This window comes from Bubalus kerabau, chromosome 16 (genome assembly GCF_029407905.1).
Source record: "Bubalus kerabau isolate K-KA32 ecotype Philippines breed swamp buffalo chromosome 16, PCC_UOA_SB_1v2, whole genome shotgun sequence".
Taxonomy (NCBI): domain Eukaryota; kingdom Metazoa; phylum Chordata; class Mammalia; order Artiodactyla; family Bovidae; genus Bubalus; species Bubalus kerabau.
The window spans coordinates 29,157,774-29,178,503 of NC_073639.1; positions in this window are offsets into that span (position 1 = coordinate 29,157,774).

Here is a 20,730-nt window from a genome sequence, read left to right on the forward strand (position 1 = left end):
TCCTACTCTGTGCGACCCCATAGACGGCAGCCCACCAGGCTCCACTGTCTCTGGGATTCTCCAGGCAAGAACACTGGAGTGTGTTGCCATTTCCTTCTCCAATGCATGAAGTGAAAAGTGAAAGTGAAGTCGCTCAGTTGTGTCCGACTCTTCGTGACCCCATGGACTGCAGCCTACCAGGCTCCTCTGCCCATGGGATTTTCCAGGCAAGAGTACTGGAGTCTGTTGTCAATGCCTTCTCTGAGGCTATAGGGTCGCAAAGAGTTGCACATGACCGAGTGACTGAGCATGCACGTTGCTCACTAAATGGTAGCTATTTACTTTGCTTTTTTATTTCCCTCTGACTATAGATCGTGAGGGTCTGTAGCACAGCTACATGCAACTATGAGAAATACCACTTCCCTCTGCTGCTGATAAATTCTGTTTGTACCAAGCAGAAATCTAGAATTTTCTTGCTTAATGTACTTAATAAAATAACTAATACAGTAGCAGAAAATAGGTGGGGGCAGAATGATTCTCAAATGTCTTAGGAACGTACCTTACAGGAAATGATGGGGAGAAATCTGAATGTCCCAGTAGTTTTAAGATTTTTTCTGACTTCTTTGTTTTGGTGTGGTTTATTCCATGGTCACTGTGAGCTGTGTTCAATGATAAACTCAAAGTATGTTTTGACAGATGTTGCTCAACTTTTTGAGGTATATTAACATGTACAACATAAGATCTCTTCCTGCATAAAAATTAGTCTTTATTATATAATGAAAGGAGAATTGCACTGAGTTTTTAATATTTTAGACAGCATGATTCATGAATTATAATTTATTGTACAACTTATTATAAAACTGCTGTAGACAACTGATGGATTTTCAGACTGGAAATGTATTGGGTAATTTTATCCAACACTAAAATCCAATACTGTAAAATCTTTAATGTAAAAGTCTCCTTGGGTTCATGCTTAAGAAGGTGGGGTCTAATATATGTGTTTTAATCTTGCCTCTACATTTGCCAGTGAGAAAATTCTTACATTTTCTGATCCCCAGTTTTCACATCTGAACAAATGAGCTAGAAATGGGACCTTGTCATAGTTTGATTTTGATTAATAAGTGAATAATTTATATAGGATGACGAGTGCCTAGCACATTGTAAGTGTTCATTAAATGTTAACCATAATAATAAATTAACTTCTAACATCTGTCCTCAAAATATATCCATATACAGTGCATGAAATATTCAAATTTTAAGAACTACTTTTGTCTTTCGTCCAGAAATACGCTGAATGATTATAATACATTTGGATGATAAATTAGGTCATAGAAATATTTCTTACTTTCTAGTCTTAGATTTCAGAAATTAAAATTTGAATTTAGAAAAGTTAATATTCCTACTTGTAAATACCATCTTTATCATTTGATTTTACCATACACATTTACTTGACATCCTTATTAACAATTCTTTTCATATGATGATAAATCAGAATAAATCCCCATCCCATTTGTTTGATGGTTACATAAATATGTGATAAAAGTCTCCTTTTTTTGAATTTGGTATAAATATACTTTTCATTCTTAGGTGAGTACAGGCAGTAGGTAAGTTTTCCCTTTTTTTCTCTACTCAGTCCAAGATTTGTACAGTGATTAGTATTGATATCATTGAAATTCTGAGATTTATTTACCTTCATACTCATGTTAACTTGCCTAACAGTTCATCTAAGCTTGGGTGCAGGTCAGCACTGATAAGCAATTTAGCAAGTTTTCATATTTGACATGAAAGCTTCTGTGAACATAGATTTTCTACTCTGTTAATATTGTCAACTGGACAGCTTCCTGACATTCTTAAATAAATGGGAGCTGTATTTACTATTATTCCAAAGACAGATCACTCGACTACTCTGAATGAAAAATATTTCACTGGCTAGTGGAATTTTTCAAGATGTATTGTTATAGTCAGAAAATCTAATGAGAATCAGTAAGATTCTTATTAATTTAATTGAAGCTTCCTTTGGATATAGTTTAATTTAGCAGCTGTATTACACTCAAATCAAGAAGATGGCTGCCTTTATGTGTTTATATTTAAATTAGCAATTATTTTCTTGAAAGGTTGTAATATAATGTGAAAGCACCATAAAGGACAGTCTCTCTCTCTCTCTTTTTCTTTCTTTCATAAAGAGGGGAGTCTTTAAATTGTGAGTCTTTAAACAAATGTAAAACAGAGGCCACTTCTGAAATGAAAGATTCTGTCAAAGTAGTTCTAGGAAGTTAAACCCATTTGCAGGGAAATGTAAACAACATTTCATAAATTTATTCAGCAGTGGCATAGTGGTTAAGAGCAGGTTCCATATAGTCATATGCCCGGGGTTTATCATCCTGTCTCTGCCACGAGTGACCTGGATCAAATTATTTCTGTGTGCTTCACTTTCCTCAGCTTTAAAATGGGGCTAAAAATGATACCACCTCACTAGGTTGTCATGAAGGACCACTGAACGTATCTTTATTTTTTTATTTGTAAGACACTAGGAATTGTTCCTGGCAGGCACAGTAAACACGTAAAAGAGGTCATTTCATACATACATAAAGTTATTTGTTGCTAAGGTGTGCCAAGCACTGAATTTAGAGAAACAAGTAATACAGTCATATTCCTATTCTAAAGATTACAGCAGGGAGTTGGTATAATTGAATCCTGGGAGGGGAGATGGAGGTAGGGAGTGGGGAAGAGGAGATGGAGGAGAGAGAGAAAAGGAGACAAAGAAAGATAGGGTAAAACAGAGACAGAGAACTTAAATAATTATAAATTATGTAACTTCTTTGAAAAAAAAAAAAGCCAACAAGGTGCTGAGTTAGAGACTAAGTAGGATATAAGCTTGCTTCTTGGCAAGAAAGCTATGACAAACTTAGACAGCCTATTAAAAAGCAGAGACATCACTTTGCCGACAAATGTCCATATAGTCAAAGCTGTGGTCTTTCCAGTAGTCATGTACAGATGTGAGAGTTGGACCATAAAGAAGGCTACGCCAAAGGATTGATGCTTTTGAACTGTGGTGTTGCAGAAGACTCTTGAGAATCCCTTGGACAGATAGGAGATCAAACCAGTCAATCTTAAAGGAAATCGACCCTGAATATTCATTGGAAGGACTGAAGCTGACTCTCCAGTCCTTTGGCCACCTGATACACAGAGGCGATGCATTGGAAAAGACCCTGATGGCTTGGAAAGATTGAGGGCAAGAGGAGAAGGGGGCAGCAGGGGCTGAGATGGTTGTATAGCATCACTCACTCAATGAACGTGAGTTTGAGCAAACTCTGAGAGATAGTAAAGGATGGGAAAGCCTATGTGGTGCAGTCCATGGGGTTGCAAAGAGTCAGACACGACTTACCCAGTAAAGAACAACAACAAGGGCATATGTCAGATATTGAAGAAGAATTTCATTAGAAGACCCAAAAATCAAGTCTCAAAAATGCACTCTTTTCACAGTGTTTTAGAAAAAGGATCAAGCATGTAAGAGTGGAAGCAGGACTTTACATATAGAAGAAGGCCATGAACCAGGGAATATAGGCAACCTCTAGAAGTTGGACAAGGCCAGAAGTGAATTCTCCCCTTAGAGCCTCCATAAAGGAATACAGTCCTGTTAACACCTTGATTTCAGTCTAGTGAGACCCATATCAGACTTCTGACCTCCAGAAGTGTAAGATACTAAATGTAGGCTCTTTTAAGACATTATCATGGTAGTTATAGCAGCAATACGAAAATAATACACTGCCACTCGAAAATTCTGTTTTTACTTAAAATATTGGAAATTTCATAGAAGTTATATATCTTGAGATGGAAAATTAAAGGTCATTTGTAAGTATGACAATGTATCTTCCTCAAATCTGACCATCTACAGTAATGGGACACTGCCAGCTTTTAGAGTATGGTTACTACAGTTTAAGGATTTCAGTCTGGTAGGCAGGCAGTGAGGGAATGGTTAAGTATCTTTCTATTTTATTTTCTTAGACATTTTAATGAAGGATAACTACTCATATAATAATAAATACTCACATAAAATATCTCAATAATAATAATAAATACTCATAAAATAACTCAAAAATAAAATAAGTCAATAGTAACTACTCATATAATAATAATAAGGTGTCAGACTTTATTTTTTTGGGCTCCAAAATCACTGCAGATGGTGATTGCAGCCATGAAATTAAAAGATGCTCCTTGGAAGGAAAGTTATGATGAAGCTAGATAGCATATTCAAAAGCAGAGACATTACTTTGCCAACAAAGGTCTGTCTAGTCAAGGCTATGGTTTTTCCAGTAGTCATGTATGGATGTGAGAGTTGGACTGTGAAGAAAGCTGAGCACTGAAGAATTGATATTTTTGAACTGTGGTGTTGGAGAAGACTCTTGAGAGTCCTTGGACTGCAAGGAGATCCAACCAGTCCATCCTAAAGGAGATCGGTCATGGGTGTTCTTTGGAAAGAATGATGCTAAAGCTGAAACTCCAGTACTTTGGCCACCTCATGCGAAGAGTTGACTCATTGGAAAAGACTCTGATGCTGGGAGGGATTGGGGGCAGGAGGAGAAGGGGATGACAGAGGATGAGATGGCTGGATGGCATCACTGACTCGATGGACCTGAGTCTGAGTGAACTCCGGAAGTTGGTGATGGACAGGGAGGCCTGGTGTGCTGCGATTCATGAGGTCGCAAAGAGTCGGACACGACTGAGTGACTGAACTGAGTGAATTGAACTACTCATAGCAACAATAGTCTTATTTTTAAAAAATAAATCTTTGTGTCTTTTTCTTTCTTCTTTCGTAGATATTCTAGTGGGTGTTTGGGAAAAACTGTCAAAAACTGTTTCCTTATTGCCATTTTAATTATGAATTGAATATTTCACTCATTGAAAGAGCTTGTCAGATGACGTCAGCATGTGTCTATTGATTGGTATAAATTATAAAATGATAAAACAGTTTAATATGAGTTTGATTTCTTTTATTCAAGGGAAAACAATCCATGGATTGGGGCAGTACAGTGCCTCACAAGCAATTTGGAGCAAGAGAAAGTTTACTTAGAAGCAGCAACAGGGAAACAGCACGGATGGCTAGGAGGTCAGATATTTCCTTATAAGACTCTGTGTGTGTGTGCGTGTGTGTGTATGTGTGTGCCTGCATTAAATAGCTTCAGTTGTGTCCTACTCTTTGTGACCTTATGGACTAGCCCACTAGGCTTCTCTGTCCATGGGATTCTCCAAGCAAGAATACTGGAGTGGGTTGCCATGCCCTCTTCCAGAGGATCTTCCCGACTTAAGAGTAGAGCCTGTGTCTCCTGTGTTGCAAGCTGGTGCTTTATCCACTGAGCCATCTGAGAAGCCCACTTATAAGGCTGACAGGTCCTATTTTCTTGAGTAAGTTAAGCTACCTAAAGCTGAATTGGAGGACTGTGATTGCGCTTTGTTGGATTTCCTTACTGGTATTTCCCAAGAGTGCACACTGACCTTGGTTTAGATTTGTGACCTGGGCTTGGCCACTGGGGTCAACTCCACCTTGTGTATCCTGATCTAGGAATTAACTTTATCAAAGTATATATTTTATCATAGCCCCAGCAAGCTAATTTGCATCAGTGTGTAATCAGAGTCAAGGCTTGTTTTAATTTAGATTCTGAATGAGACAAAATTAGTACATAAATTCTGACCTAAGAATATGTGCAAGTTGCATTATCTCTTGAGATACCAAGACATTATTACATATTTATGTATCAAGCAGTTTAAAATAATTCTGACACTTTTATGACTCTCTACCTGGAAAAACCTATAGCTTCTCCTTCTGAAAATGCTTGATTATTCTGTCTCTGTCTCTGTGTCGCTCTCATTTATTAAGTGGCTTATGAACAACTTGGGCATGGTCCATCACCTCTACATATTTCTGTGGAGGACATCCATCAGTTACATTATTTCGATTAAATGTGTACCTGAAGATTGGAAAAGAAGAATGTTCTTTATGATTTCTAATGGTTTTTCCCTCATGTTTAAGTTGAGAGTGAGATTCAGACCATGGCTCTAGAGCATTTTTCTCTTTAAAAAAATGTAGGAAAACAAACATTTTTTGTAATATAAATGTTATATCTCTTTATATATGGAGCATGATCTTTTAAATTGAAAATGTCCAAAGGAATTTAAATGCTGGAATAGTCTAGTTTGTATTATTAATTGATTAGTAGCCCATTCAGCTTTTACTTTGATTATATTAATGAGTCATAAGCATTGCCCTTTCTGCATTCACAGGCAGCATAGCTGACTTTTAAAGGACTATTTCTGGCTTCACTGACATTTGTAGTGACCACTATTCCTTTCAGTCACTTGCTTCCTTTCATGATTCTTTCTTTCTTGGCTCAATGAGGAACAATATTTTCAGGAATCATATTCAAGTATTATGAACACAGATATTGGAGCCCTGGCCCACTTCACATGCTTAATTATAATTTATATAGTAGATGATATTAAGTTTTAAATTGAGTTTTCTATTTATGAATTCAATAGAATCTTCCTCCAACTTAAGAGTAAAATAGAAATCCTGCTCCCTGCAAATATTTTTTTCAAAAAACAAAAGATCAAAAGAAGAAAACAGCATCTTACTTGGCCTTAAGTTGATTTATATTTTGAGCCAGACTTGAATAAATAGAAGCAGTAATTATAGTTCATAGATTATTCAAAACAAAGTAAACATTATTTATTCGTGCTTTCCAGTTTTGCATTTTAAAACTTATTTTATTACCTGCTGATTACTTCACAGTCCTGCCACATTAATATACTTATGTTAGTTCTCATATTAAAACCAATTAAAATGTATGTATTAAAGTTTAATTTCTGTTCTATTTCAGCTGAACTAAGGTTCTGAAAAATCTTCATATTTCCCTTTAAAATAGAACATTAATCACAGCTACCAAATATTAATTAGTTTATAAAACTTCAGCACTTTAGGAATTTTCTATTCACAAGTCAGATATTTTCCACATTAAGTTATAAAAATCATTCAAATAATATTTCAATGCATTGCAATTTATAGAGATTTATTATTAACTCTGACTGTCATACCTATAAAACATAATCCCAGAATGTCAGTCTTGCTCTGAAATATAAATCTCTATAGATAAATGTTCATATGTTGGAAGTGAAGGTATTTTTCTTTCTTAAATAGACCCAGCATTAAACTCCAGGCATATTTCTCAGTGAATAAAAATTTTTGAATCAGAGATGTAGATGACATATTCGTTAGATTTTTTGATTTCAAAAATACATAACTCTGGTTACCCTGAATAAAACAGTAAAATTTTTAGAAAAGTATCTGCTAAATCATGGAATTTCAAGGAGTGCTGTAGAACTAGGTTTGGACAAGGATCTGTGTCAGCACAATAACCCAGGATATCTGGTCAGAATGTCACACTGGTTCTATTTTCATTTGACTTTTATTGTTGCTGCTGCTGCTGCCCCTGGACACATAACTCCACCAGTTGACATGCTCTTCGATTTGACACTGTGTCTTTGTATAAATTTATCAGATTTCATATTTCAGAACTCAAGCCAGGATTATCTGAGTGATCAGTCATGGGCCAATGCCCCATTCTCTGTTTACCTAGGACAGGGGAGAAGGAATGTCTGCTCTGGCCATCTCTCTTTCAGGAGAAATGCCAGCCAAGTGAATTGCTTACAGTTATGCCTACAGAGTGGATTTTCCTTCACTGTTTTTTAGAGCCACCTGAGTATGGTGGAACTGTTATGGCAGTTTTACATCTGAATTATACCAATACGTGGTACCATCTCTAAGCTGGGCTCCTCATTCAGCTTAACTGTGCCTAGAGAACCTGCTTGGGTTCTAATCTATATTGTACTACTTCACTTGGTGTTGGAGTATTGCTGGACATGCTTATCTGTATGGAAGGTGAATCTGATGACACCTATAAGATGATAGATAGCTTTGGTCATATAACCCTTGGTTGCATCTCTATGGGGGGAACTCAATAACTGATAATTAAATAATGATTTGTCATAGGGATGTTGCTTTGATCTGACAACTAAGTTGTGTTTATCATCATTTTTTCTTGCATATACAGGTTTGTATTTAGATACAGATATCCACTGAGAGAGTACCAATAAGTAGTAAGGACTAAGAGTGAGGTCTGCTTCCATCACAGCCTGGATAACTGAAGAAGCTGCTCTTGCTTTGCTGCTGCTAAGTCGCTTCAGTCGTGTCCAACTCTGTGTGACCCCATGGACTGCAGCCTACCAGGCTTCTCCGTCCGTGGGATTCTCCAGGCAAGAACACTGGAGTGGGTTGCCATTTCCTTCTCCAGCTCTTGCTTTAGGATCCTCCTAATACTTTCTGAGGGCCTTCCCAGGTGGCTCAGGGGTAAGGAATCTGCCTGCCAGTGCTAGAGATGCATGTTCAATCCATGGTTTGGGAAGATCCCCTGGAGAAGGAAATGGTAACCCACTCCAGTATTCTTGCCTGGGAAATTACATGCACAGAGGAGCCTGGCGGCCTACAGTCCATGGGATTGCAGGAAGACTCAGACACAACAACTAAACAATAGTAATACTTTCTGAATAATGTAACCCTATTATGTCAATAAGATTTTTAAAAGACTAAAACAAAACTTGAGTTAAGAAATCTAAAGCATGATTTTTTGTTAGTCATTTGTTATTAATTTGCTAACTGATGTTGGTTGGTTAACATCCCTGTAACTTTATCATTAAAGTAAATGTTCTTATATTTCTGGCTCTATCAGGATTTTCTGTTTAATCATAGAAAAATATTCTATTTTTTAACTATCATTTTTTCCTGTTGACTAAGATAATTAGAGAAATAGTTTTGAACACGGCTTTCATACTGATCAAGACATTTCTGAGGAAGACAACTCTGTAAGAGAACAAAATGAACAAACTGGGTGGACTTGGCTTCCTTAAATCTACACTAAATGAAGATTTTAGGAACTGTTTGATGGTTTTTATGTATATTTTCTTGTTGGTCAAAATTTTATTTTGTTAAGAAATATAATTTCCCCTTTATTTGTTTCCCTTTTGCATTTCTCCTAAGATTCGTTGGAACCACTCTGGATTTATGTTAATATCTTGAACATATAGAAACTATTCAAGCATAAGAAAACTCTAAAGGGTAAATTTAAGGGAGGTGCCCATGAGATTTGATAGACAGATTAGTAGGAAGCAGTGGCAACTTTTCATAGCTATGTATCAGAATGACTGACTGCCTTTCTCTATTGGATAAATTGTCTATAATGGAGGCTTGAGAGAAGAAACATGTCCTGCTGAGCTGAAAAGGCTAAATGCAGAGGAAATTAAGAGTTTGACTCCTTGCAAGTGAAATTAGTGGTTTACAATGTGCAGTTGGTCAAACATAAAGATAAAAATATTTGTTGTTTGGGTAACACAAATAGATACTAGCTATTAGTATCAATCCAATGTTAATTTTCTCTTAAGGAGAAATAGAAGCCATTCTAAATGTGAAGTTAAAACTTAGAGCTAATTAGAGAATACCACTGGAAACTTTCAGAAATATAAATAAAGAGGAGAAGGATTTTCTGAATGCCCAGCATAAATGAGAGTACTTGTCAGAAACTAAAATTTAATGAGATAAAGAACAAATGAAGCATGTAAGGAAATAATATTGAGACATATATATGGCACGTTTCTTGGATAACTTCAGTTTTATATAAAAGAGTCAAATCAAATATTTCATTAGATAAGCAATGACATCAATTCTATCATTGTGTAAAACTACAGGTAGTCAGCTAAGTTTGGGTGTTTAAGTTTCATAATAAAAGCCTCAATTTGAATATATTTGAAAAAATGGCAAAGGTTAATGTACTTTGGAACAATTTAGGAAGAATAAATTATAGCTTTATTTACTTGATGTGAAAATTACCTTGCTGTCCAACAATGCTGTTATTTAAAATAAATGCTTATTAAAATTATGTATCCTTTAAAATAGTATATCAAACATAAGGTAGCTTTGATTTTATGCTTTCTTAATGTCTCCACTCCCTCTTGAATACCACAAGCTGTCAACAGAGAGAAAGCTCATATATAACATTTCATATAGACCAGGTTAACTTCGACATTAATTTCAGCAACACAGCAACACCCAACCTGTGTTGATATTTTGCCAAGTTCTAGTCTCTGTGTAAGTGCTTTACATGAACTCTTCTCTTCCTGCCTCTCAACAAAATCCATAAAGTAATTTCTGTTGCAACTGAGACTCAGAAATGGAATGAATTGTGAGTTGACCAAGGTCATACTACTGTCAGCCCAAGGAGCAAAAGCAGGAAGTCTGACTCCAGAGTCACTGTTCATTTTAAATCACAGTTGAACTTTTACCCTCTATTTCAGTCTCTTCATGAGCATAGCAAACCATCCCTTAATTTAGTGTTTCTAAAAGCGGTATGATTTATTATTTCTTTTAATATTATGAATTTACTGGTGCTATAGACTGAATATTCATGTTTCCTCCAAATTTATATGTTGAAACCTAATCCCAAGATGATGGTATTAGGAAGTTGGGATTTTGGGAGGTGTTTAGGTCATAGACTTCCTGGCCTCCATAACTGTGAGAAATTCTGTTGTTTTTAAGCCACCTAGTCTCTGATACTTTGCTGTAGCAGCCTGAGCATACTAAGACAATGGACTCATTTGGGCAGATCTTCTGCTCCACATGGATCCAGCTGAGACTATAATCACCTGGAGACCAAATCAGACTAGAACATCTATAACTCATTCAACATGGCTAGTAGTGGGTGCTGGCTGTTAAGTGGACATCTACCTGAGATTGTCAATGGGAATACACTGACCATCCTCCACATTGCCTCCCTGCCTCCGTTGGAATTCTCTCAGGTGGGTGACTTCCAAGAGGAGATTTTCTAAACATATGAAAGCAAGAACTGCAGCTCTCTTAAGGCCCAGCCTCATAAGGTATATGGTTACATCTGTTGTGTTCTAGTGATGAGGAAAAGTTGTGGATCCAGCCCAGAATCAAGGAGAAGAGAAATAGACTCCATCTCTTTTTGGAAGATGAGGCCAAAAATATGTGGCTATTTTAATCTACCATGCTACTAATTTATTGTACTTATAGGTCATGTTGATTTCAATAAAAATTAAGTTGATATTTATATTTTAATATAATGAGTTAAAATTTTCTTATAGGTATATTTTGAATGATTACTTTGTGGTTTTTTTAATGTACTATTTGAATCACAAATGCTGAAACTATATAACGTTATCGTATTAACTAAGCTTTCTATGACTGTGTATTTAATGAGATGCTTTGTTAGTCTATGAAATGGAACGTTTTTGTTGTTGGAAAATAGAGATATTAAAAACCATTTTTTTGGTCATCATATTCTTCACTTTCAGTAGATTTCTAATCTATTATTTATATTAAACCACCATTTTGTAGTTTTTTCCATACTAATTATTTTTATGTTATATTTTTAGAGTCTTTTGGCACTTGAATTTCTCACAGCTTCCATTCCTAAGGCTAAGGAAATATAGTCCTATTACTTTTTGATGAAAAGGAAAATAAGAACCATATTTTGTTTCTTACACTTGTCTGATTCATCAGAACAGTGTGAATAATGGCTCCAAATGTTTATGGATAGTTTAGTAATTATGCAATTAGTGATAGGACTTTACATATTTCTTTATGACAGTATTATTTTCTATTATTATTTATATGTTTATTATTACATGATGGACTGAGGAGCCTGGTGGGCTGCAGTCCATGGTGTCTTGAAGAGTCGGACACGACTGAGTGACTTCACTTTCACTTTTAACTTTCATGCACTGGAGAAGGAAGTGGCAACCCACTCCAGTATTCTTGCCTGGAGAATCCCGGAGCCTGGTGGGCTGCCGTCTATGGGGTCACACAGAGTCAGACACGACTGACATGACTTAGCACCAGTGCTCTTAAATCATTGTAGGAATTCCAGTAAAACTAGGATCTAATGAAAATATTAGATAGCAAATAGTGTGATTAAAAATTTAAATATATAATTATAAAACTATAAGCAGTGTGAAAGAAATTGTGCCCTTGATCTAAGTATTATTGAAAATGTATTTGGAGAGTGAAAATGCTTGTACGTAGAGCTTAAAACAATCAAATGGGATGTTAGGCAAGCATGCTGTCATAACATGGAGTGGTAATTTTCTAAATGGGGTTTACTGTATTTGAATTCTTAAGCTAAATATTATCTTTGAAAGTCTATTCTGTTGAGACAGAACCAAGTTTTGTTTCTTTAATTCTTCTCAGAAATTTATGCAAGAACTGATTGCCTGCAACTTCCCTTTAAAATATATTGAAACATATGCTGCTGCTGCTAAGTTGCTTCAGTCATGTCTGACTCTGTGCGACCCCATAGACGGCAGCCCACCAGGCTCCCCCGTTCCTGGGATTCTCCAGGCAAGAACACTGGAGTGGGTTGCCATTTCCTTCTCCAATACATCAAAGTGAAAAGTGAAAGTGAAGTCGCTCAGTTGTGTCTGACCCTCAGCGACCCCATGGACTGCAGCCTTCCAGGCTCCTCCATCCATGGGATTTTCCAGGCAAGAGTACTGGAGTGGGGTACCATTGCCTTCTCCTATTGAAGCATATAATAATATTTAAAATGTACTGGCCATGCAATTTTACAGGCTCTCTTTTGGGAGTTTTGTTTTGATCATTTAATTTAATATATACAAAACCCTCAAGGGAGAGCTCTTGTTAATTATACTTATTATAGTGATTGGGGGCTTCCCTGATGGCTCAAGTGGTAAAGAATCCACCTGCAATGCAGGAGATGCAAGAGAGGTGAGTTCGATCCCTCAGTTGGCAAGATCCCCTGGAGGGGGGCATGGCAACCCACTCCAATATTCTTGCCTGGGAAATCCCATGGACAGAGGAACTTGGTGGACTATGGTCCATGGGATCACAGCCCTCAAATTTCCTGTTCTTCCTTTTAAGTACCTTCCTCCTGCCCTTCCCAACTCTTTGCCACAACTTAAGGCAACTGCTTACCTGCTTTCTGTCAATAATAATTATTTTTCATATTCTAAAATTTTATTTATATGGAAGCATGCAGTATATTTGTATTGTTTATCTGGCTTGTTTCATTTCACATGATTATCTTGAAAGTTCTGGTTTGTGTATGTCATAAGTTCATTCAGTATTTATTCCTGAGTAGTATATCATTTTGTGGATATATGACAATTCAGTTTTTTGTCCATCTGTTGATGTACATTTGGACCATTTCCTGATACGGGCTGTCACATACATGATATGAATATGCATGTACAAATTTTTGTACAGACATATGCTTTCCTTCGTCTTGGAGAAACTGCCAAACTTTTCAAAGTAGTTGCAAGTAGGTTTTTTTCCATATTGTAGTTTGTCTTTTCATTCTCTTACCAGTGTTGTATGAAGAGCAGAAGTTTTTAATTTTCATAAAGTGCAAATTGTGATATTTTGATGTCATATTAAAGAAATGTTGTCCTAACTCAGATTCACAAATATTTTCTCCAAAGTTTTCTTCTAGAAGTTTGAGTTTCAGGTTTTATATTTACCTATAAGGTTTATTTTAATTTCATTTTTTGTATGATACTAGGTATGAAGTTAAGTTTTTCTAGTAAAATGTGGTGAAAATACTAAATTTTTTTTTCTTGAATTGTCTTTGTAATTAAAAAAAAATCAGTTGACCATATATGCAGGTCTATTTATGGTCTCTCTATTCTATTCCATTGATTTATTTTTGTAACTGATTTAAGAGTACCACACGTGTTGGTTTTACTTCTTTTTAAATATTTGGTAAAATTTTCCATTAAAGCCACCTCGTCCTGAGCTTTTCTGTGTGGGAAGATTTTAAACTACAAATTCAGTTTGTTTAAAAAATACATATCTGTTCATCTATTTATTTCCTTTTGAATGAGCTTTGGTGTTATATACCTTTTTAGGAATTTTTTCGCTTAATTTAAGTTGTTGAATTAAATGTCACACAATTGTTGCTAATATTTTCTTTTAATCTGTGTACAATCTATAATGATGTTATCTCTTTCAATTCTGACATTAAGCATTTTTGTCTTCTCTCATTTTTCCCGATAAGTTTGGCTAGAAATTAATTGATTTTATTCATTTTATTGAAGAACTAGAGTTGAGTTACATTGACTTTTTCTACTGTTTCTTTTGTTGTTGTTCTCTTCTTTATTCCTTTATTGATCTTTATTATTTCTCCTGCTTACTATGGACTTAATTTGCTCTTGTATTTGTAATTTCTTAAGATAGAAGCTGAGGACATTTGGAAACTCTTTTCTTTTCAGACAGGCATTTAAGTTTAAATTTTCTCTTAACTTCTTTAGTGGCATTCTCTGCATTCTGATATGCTATATTTTTATTTCCATTCAATTAAAAATAATTTATTTGCTTCTTTGTTTTGTTTTTTAGATTCCATGTATAAATGAGGTCATAAGGAGAGATTTTTTCTTAAATGGATATTAGATTTGGTTAAATCCTTTTAGTGTATTGATTAATATATAATTTTTCTTCCTTAGCTTATAGATGTGAGAGTTTACACTGATTTATTTTTGGAAGGTGAAATAGCCTTACTTGGCAGAAATAATTCGTACTTCTTTGTGGTATATAATTCTTTTTGCACAATGTTGGATAAACAATCTTAATATTTCATTGTACATATATTACACTTATGTTCATACGAACTATCAGTCTGTAGTTTTTCTTTCTTGTAATATGTTTAACTGATTTTGGTAGTATGGTAACGTTAGTTCTCATGAAAATAGTTGGGAGTTTTCCTTCCCCTGTTCCAGAAGAGATTTCATAGCAGTGGCAACATTCATCTTTAAATTTTTAGTTGTATTCATTGTGAAAAACGTCTGGACATGGTGAACGTTTATGTTAATCTGGCTAGAAGTTGGGCTTTTTTTAACTTTTTCTGTAGTTGTAGATTCTGGGGGCTTCAAATCCCCTACTGTCCTTGTTATTGTCTTCTGTTGTCCTTTCTTAATAATTGTTACTTCAAGAGAGTTTGTGTCTGCAGCTCTTTTAGCTTTGATCTGCAGTCATTACACTGAAGCCCTGTTAGTGCTGGACTGAAAGATGAGGGAGGGGAATGTTCTCCAATCCACTTATTTCTGTGTTTATTTCCATGTCCCCTCCATAGGTGAGGTAGGAAGCTGAGAGGAGTCTGGAACTGGGGAAATGCCTTTCTCCTATTTAGGATACAGCTCTAGTATCTGGAGTATAGACCTTTGTTATGGAGAACACACTTGGATTATTCCAGAATGTTTACCCTTCCCCTCCCTTTACTGGGCTTTCCAGATGGGCTAGTTGTAAAGAACCTGCCTGCCAATGCAGGAGACATAGAAGAGGTGGGTTTCATCCCTGGGTTGGGAAGATCCCCTGGAGAAGGGTATGGCAACTCAGTCCAGTATTCTTACCTGGAGAATCCCATGGACAGAGCTGCCTGGCGGGTTACAGTCCATGGGGTCACAAAAAGTTGGACACACTTGAAGCAATTAGCATGCCTGCTCCCCTTGCCAGAGACATGAGGGTGTATTTCTTTGCTCTTTGCTGCTGGTGAGAACTTGAGGATGGGTGTTTCTGGAGATGAAACCCACAAAAATATGTGGCATTCTCTAAGATTCCTCCCCACCCCCAGGTTTTTCTCATTGTCATGCTAATCAATAGTCAGCTTCCAGCACGCTGCTTCATCGTTAAATACCTACAAGTTTATGTCTTCAGCAATTTCTAGTGTAGGGGAACAGAACCCAGATGTGACTCTCTGGATCCATCTCTCTCTCCAGATTTTTCGGTTTGCTGAGGTGTCCAAGAAAAGTGATAGTTTTTCAGTTTCTTCATCATTGTTGTTGTTGTGAAGGCAAGGGTGACTCCTCCAAGTTGTTTACATGTCACCGCTGAAGCCAGAAGTCCTGTGATGAGATTATTTCAGTCTTCAACTTACTTTGACATATTTCAATATACAAATATATTTCAATCTACAAGTATGTTCTTTATGATGGTATCAGTTCAGTTCAGTTCAGTTGCTCAGTTGTGTCCGACTCTTTGCGACCCCACGAATCGCAGCATGCCAGGCTTCCCTGTCCATCACCAACTCCCGGAGTTCACTCACACTCATGTCCATCGAGTCAGTGATGCCTTCCAGCCATCTCATCCTCTGTCGTTCCCTTCTCCTCCTGCCCCCAATCCCTCCCAGCATCAGAGTCTTTTCCAATGAGTCAACTCTTCGCATGAGGTGGCCAACGTACTGGAGTTTCAGCTTTAGCATCATTCCTTCCAAAGAAATTCCAGAGCTGATCTCCTTCAGAATGGACTGGTTGGATCTCCTTGCAGTCCACAAGACTCTCAAGAGTCTTCTCCAACACCACCGTTCAAAAGCATCAATTCTTCGGTGCTCAGCCTTCTTCACAGTCCAACTCTCACATCCATACATGACCACAGGAAAAACCATAGCCTTGACTAGACGAACCTTTGTTGGCAAAGTAATGTCTCTGCTTTTGAATATGCTATCTAGGTTGGTCATAACCTTCCTTCCAAGGAGTAAGTGTCTTTTAATTTCATGGCTGCAGTCACCATCTGCAGTGGTTTTGGAGCCCAAAAAAATAAAGCCTGACACTGTTTCCACTGTTTCCCCATCTATTTCCCATGAGGTGATGGGACCGGATGCCATGATCTTCATTTTCTGAATGTTGAGCTTTAAGCCAACTTTTTCACTCTCCACTTTCACTTTCATCAAGAGGCTTTTGAGTTCCTCTTCACTTTATGCCATAAGGGTGGTGTCATCTGCATATCTGAGGTTATTGATATTTCTCCCAGCAATCTTGATTCCAGCTTGTGCTTCTTCCAGCCCAGCGTTTCTCATGATGTACTCTGCATATAAGTTAAATAAGCAGGGTGACAATATACAGCCTTGACGTACTCCTTTTCCTATTTGGAACCAGTCTGTTGTTCCATGTCCAGTTCTAACTGTTGCTTCCTGACCTGCATACAAATTTCTCAAGAGGCAGATCAGGTGGTTTGATATTCCCATCTCTTTCAGAATTTTCCACAGTTTATTGTGATCCACACAGTCAAAGGCTTTGGCATAGTCAATAAAGCAGAAATAGATGTTTTTCTGGAACTCTCTTGCTTTTTCAATGATCCAGCGGATGTTGGCAATTTAATCTCTGGTTCCTCTGCCTTTTCTAAAACCAGCTTGAACATCAGGAAGTTCACGGTTCACATATTGCTGAAGCCTGGCTTGGAGAATTTTGAGCATTATTTTCCTAGTGTGTGAGATGAGTGCAATTGTGCAGTAGTTTGAGCATTCTTTGGCATTGCCTTTCTTTGGGATTGGAATGAAAACTGACCTTTTCCATTCCTGTGTCCACTGCTGAGTTTTCCAAATCTGCTGGCATATTGAGTGCAGCACTTTACAGACGTATAATTCAAGAAAAAGACAAGGCTAAAGAGATCACTGTAAATTTAAATATTTTGAACCTGTACACAGCCTGTGTAATATACTCTTAAGTGTAAGAAACTTAGTATCAGATTAACACAGCATTTTATCTTGAAAAAGTTTGAATGAAGTTTGTTTCTATCCTTTCAAGCTATGTTGCTATTAGCAGAGAGTAATAAACATTCTTTGGTTGACTATTGTCATGCATGGTAAATTCACCATTTTGATATTAGCAGTTTTAAAGTGGTTGGCTAAATACATATCAAATAAAGATCCCATCACAGTGAATGAACACTGACTAAACAGTGCACTCCTTTTAAGCTTCTTGTCAAGGGACTTTGATTTAGCTATACTACACACTTCTTGTATTAAATTTTTTAAAAGAGATTTATACACTAAATGGAAACCTGGATTCGATTCTTTCAAAGTGTTCTATTGAATCAATGAGAAGATATGTTGCTCTTGGTTAATTTCAGTCTGAAATTCTGTAATGATTATTTCTGGCATTTTGGATGGGCTGGAACCTCCAAGTTTTGAGTTGCTAGCATAAAACCCCTTTCTGTCCCCAAAAGCTATATGACACATAAGTATTTTAAGTGTTTAAAATTCAAATTACAATTATTTTAGAATTCTGTGACACTCCTTGTGATAATTAGAGATCCGTCTAAAGCAAAGTGACTACATATCTAACGATCAGGTTTGGGAGTTAGTAGAGGCAAGCTAGCTAGCAAAATGACAGTGTTTTCTTCCTCTGCTTTCTCAAATCTCTACAGTGTAGCCTCTGAATATAGAACTGCGTTTAACAATGTCAAATAGAGTTTGTCTTTACTAAATTCGATTTTGCATCAACAAAAAACAAAACAGAAAAGGGATTTTGAGGTTTACAATATTTGCATACTTACTCTACACTAATCATGATTTGAGATGCCTGAGTTTGAATTCGGAATATTACTTAGTTTTGATTCTTTGGGCAAGTTACTCAATCATTCTCTGTCATTTTGAGGTTAGAAAATATATTAATTTTTGGTTTTTATAAGAGTTGGATTAATACATAAAGTGATTTGAACACTGTGAACATTGTCCATACATATAAGCATTTACTAGTGTTAAGGTTTTGCTATAATAATTCCAAAAATATACTATTAAATTTACATCATATGGACCACAGTTTATCCATTTATTGACTGAGGGATATCTTGTTTGCTTCCATGTTTTGGCAATTATGAAATAAAGCTGCTATAAACATCTGAAAAAAATTATATCTTGGTTTATTTACAAAGATTTCCAGAGAATTGCTTTGGATCTTTAGAAGTAAATGCTTCAGTACAGCAATCTTCATTTAGGACATGTCAGAACTAACATTGGAAATCACTACATGAACAACAAAATTCATTTTCCAATTCAGCCATTTCTCTCTTCTTATACACAGTGACCTTACTTTTTTTTTTATCTATGTCTGATTTTTGGAAATATGACAGAATTTTGATATTTTCTACTTCAAGTAGAAATTAAAATATTCAGCCATCAAAATTAGAAATTAAAATATTCAGCCATCAAAATAAAAGCCCTATTCCTTCTGGTGTTTTTTGCTTACTAGAGATACTGAAATTGCAGAATGGTTCAGTTTTAACTCTTACTAGGATGGATTCAGAATACACAGGAGGAAAGGCAAAACATGTCTTAGATATGTTAGCATATCATTACAACCTAGACTGGAAATGGCTTTTTGATTAATTTTTGTGTTATTTTATCAGACGTTTTATTCTTAGCAGTATTCTATTTGCCATTTGGATTTAGGATGTTATTTTCTCTTTGTAAGATTTGTGAGTTTCCATTTTCCATGTCTTTCTTGTCCTTAATTAGATACTTCTTTTATCAACTCTCTTTTCTGCATGGATGTCATGTTTGCTGTTGCTTTTGCAAGGTCTGCTCATCAGGCAAGTCCCTCAAATGAGGGAAACAACAGAAGTTCGAGCTAGTGATTCAGACTTATAGGTGGGCTTTTGTCTACCATCAGTATTTATTAACAACCAATACAGTGGTTATTAGAGGAACTCTCTTTTTTAAAATCACTGCTGGTTGGTTAAAAAAAAAAAAGTTTCAGTGTTTTCTGTCATCTTTTGAGAAGGATAATTTTTTGTGATCACTCATGTAATAAAATAATTTTAATAGTGCTGCAAACTGTATGGAAGATAGCACATTGTTGTATTTTCATACTTTGAAAGATAAGCTTCAGGATTCAGGGTAATTTGAAATAATAAACCTCTGCCTGTTGGCAGCTCTTAACTTAAATAGAATTCTTGGTTTTCTGTGCAGTCAGCATGCATCTCCAGCTGACTGGTGGCACTTTGGATTAAGAACAGATCTAGGGGACTTCCCTGGTGACCCAGTGGTTAAGACTTCACCCTCTGTAATATAGGGGGTGAGGGTTCCATCACTGGTTGGGGGGTGCTAAGATCCCACACGTCTCACAGCCAGAAATCAAAATGTAAAACAGAAGCAATATTGTAACAAATTCAATAAAGTCATAAAAAATGGTCCACATCCAAAAAATCTTAAATAAAGAATAGATCTAGCTGAGTGCTTTATAATTTAAGAAAATATTGATAACATTTTAATATCGACACAGTCTCAAAGATCTCTACTAGACTGTTTTAAGAAAGATGAGAGCATTATAGACCATTGGTTGTCAACCTGGATACATATTAGAATTGTCTGGAGGTATTAAGGGGGTTTTAAAATTTGTTTTTATTTTTTATTTCTCATTTTTTTTTCTTTTAATCTTTTGTCTGATTCTTTTTTTAATTGATTTATTTTTTTTATTAAAGGTTAATTGCTTTACAGAATTTTGTTGATTTCTATCAAACCTCAACATGAATCAGTCATAGGTATACATATATCCCTTTTGAACTTCCCCCTACCTTCTCCCTCCCCATCACATCCCTCTAGGTTGTCATTTTTTTGATATATCTATAAAACAGCTTTATTGTGATATAACATATGCCATAAAATTCACCCACTTTAAGTATACAGTTTAATGAATTTTACATTAAATTTTAAGTGTACAATTTAATGAATATATATATATATATTCATTTATATATTACATATGGGCTTCCCAGGTGGCTCAGTGGTAAAGAACCTGCCTGCCAGCGCAGGAGTCACAGGAGATGTGGGTTTGATTCTTGTGTAGGGAAGATTCCCCTGGAGAAGGAAATGGCAACCCACTCCAGTATTCTTGCCTGAA